Source organism: Elephas maximus, chromosome 20 (genome assembly GCF_024166365.1).
Source record: "Elephas maximus indicus isolate mEleMax1 chromosome 20, mEleMax1 primary haplotype, whole genome shotgun sequence".
NCBI lineage: Eukaryota > Metazoa > Chordata > Mammalia > Proboscidea > Elephantidae > Elephas > Elephas maximus.
In genome coordinates this window covers 78168884-78171333 of record NC_064838.1, presented here as the reverse complement: position 1 = coordinate 78171333, position 2450 = coordinate 78168884, and the positions used below count along the sequence as shown (strand labels likewise).

Genomic DNA, 2450 nt, shown 5'->3' with positions numbered 1-2450 from the left:
ACTATCCCACTCAAGATATTCAATTTTCTTTTTTTAAAATCTAACACTCCCCATCACATTCTAATATGCTTTCAAGTTTCTTAATTATTATGCTTATAATGCATCACTCCTGCTCAAGGAAGGCAACACTTTGTACTGTTTCATTTATTAATCTACTTACAGCTCTTAGTAGAGTGACTGGTAGAAGGCAATAGAGAAATATATGTTGAACTTATCTGTGTTTTTTGTGCTTGCTATTCCCTTTGGAGGCACACAGAAAAAAGTTCAAAGCCCAAATATACTTTATATGAATCATATGTTATAGTAAACTTCAAGAAAATATATTGCGTGGCTGTCCTAAAGTCCTATGCAAGGCACATTTTACATCTCTATTTCTCAAACTGTAGATCAAGGGATTCAACATGGGGATCACCAGGGTGTAAAATATGGAAGCCATTTTATCAGTGTCAAAGGAATGACTGGACTTGGGCTGCAGATACATAAAGATTAAAGTCCCATAGAATACTACCACCACAGTCAGGTGGGATCCACAGGTGGAGAAGGCCTTGTGCCTGCCCTCAGCTGACTTCAATCTGAGAATGGAGACAATTATGCGTATGTATGAAAGAAGAACTATTAAGGGAGATGAAATTAAATCAAAAACTGATAAAATAAGAATGACCAATTTGATTTCATGTGTGTTTGAGCAGAGCAAAGATAACAAGGGGAGAACGTCACAGTAGAAATGCCTGATGACATTGTAGCCACAGAAGGATAAATTAAAAATCTTTATGGTGACCAGAAGAGAAATAAATGTGCTGTAGAGATAAGGGATAGCCACCAGCACAGAACACATCCTTTGTGACATGATGTCTGTGTAGCACAAAGGGTTACAGATAGCCACATAGCGGTCATAGGACATTGCTGACAGAATAAAAAATTCACTAGTTATGAATATCATAAAGAAAACTAGCTGTGTAGCACAAAAATAATAGGGGATTGTATTTTCATCCACAACAAAATTTACCAACATTTTTGGTCCTATGGCTGTTGAATAACCAAGATCAGTGATAGCCAGGTGTCTGAGAAAAAAAATACATGGGAGTTTGTAGCTTGGAGTCCATCTTGGTGAGGATGATGATGCCCAAGTTGCCCACCACTGAGATCATGTAGATGATGAGGAACAGCCCGAACAATGGAACCTGCAGCTCTGGGCGGTCCGTGATTCCCAACAGGATGAATTCGTTCAGCACTGTTAGATTGTGTTTATCCATCTAGGTCTATCAGAAAACCTATTCTAAATGGAGAAATCAGCATCATCAATAGCTTTTATACAACATCATGTGGTAGATTTATAGTATGCAAACCCGGTATGAAGAGTATAAATCCAAACATTCCATTGTAGGATATTTGAATACATACCCAACTCCCACAAATTTTACATACACATATACATATTAGATAAATTGATGGATACATTGGTAGATAGATGATACAAAAATGAATAATACATTAACCTTTCAGATGTTAGGTACATGGATATTGATTGTACTCTTCTTAAAACTTGTCTTTTCACATACCTAAAAAAACATGAATACATTTGAACCCTCTCCTTCAAAACATTATCTTATGAAAACTCATACATATAGATGGTCCAGGATGGGACAATCAACATACTAAACAGGTTTTCAATAGATACATAATTGATCACAGTGGAAATTATTTGTCTTTATACATGAAAACATCCCTAGAGATATATGTATATTGATGGAACCTCTGCTATTCCTCCATTTGTAATATATACAATGTGGTATTTTGGGCAAATAGCATAAGTCACATGAATCTTTTCATCCCCATCTGAAAAATAATATCCGAACTCTTTAAATGAGAGTTAAATTCTTCTAGGTGCCTATGATAGTTGAAAATAACTCTTAAATAGTATGTGCCTAGTACTGTTTGTTCTACCTATTTGTCCATCTCTCTGTCTGTTTATATATCTATCTATCTATCATTATCAGCTATGGGGCAGTTTACTTTGTCCCGTAGGGTCGCTATGAGTCGGAATCGATTCGACGGCAATGGTGGTGGAATGGATCATTATCAGCTATCGTTTTTTGATGTTGACAGAAATTTCTCGAAATTATCATTTTTGTTGTTCATTGTTTTGATCTTTAAGATATTTATAGGTATATTCTTCTGGACTGTGACTTAAGTTCTTTGTCACCATTTTCATGATGAATAGGTTCATTAGAGATGTTATGCTTGTAACTGACCCCAGCCCCATAGTCCATAACAACCGTTCTATGACTAAAGTGTCTAAAAGTGCCATTCTTTAGATTAGTTTCTTTTTTGGTCTACTTAAAATACTTTCTCCTCCAGTTGGGCATTCATATGGTAACTGACACATTCTAAGTTTTTTGTAATAAATCAGGTATACATTTTTTTCTCATGCAGAAACCTAAGAAATATGA

At 35.5% G+C, this 2450-nt stretch overlaps 1 pseudogene; it reads right to left on the bottom strand.

The window, feature by feature from the left end:
• Positions 1 to 310: 310 nt before the first annotated feature.
• On the bottom strand, positions 311 to 1253 carry LOC126064249 (olfactory receptor 8K3-like; annotated as a pseudogene).
• Between the last annotated feature and the right edge of the window lie 1197 nt (positions 1254 to 2450).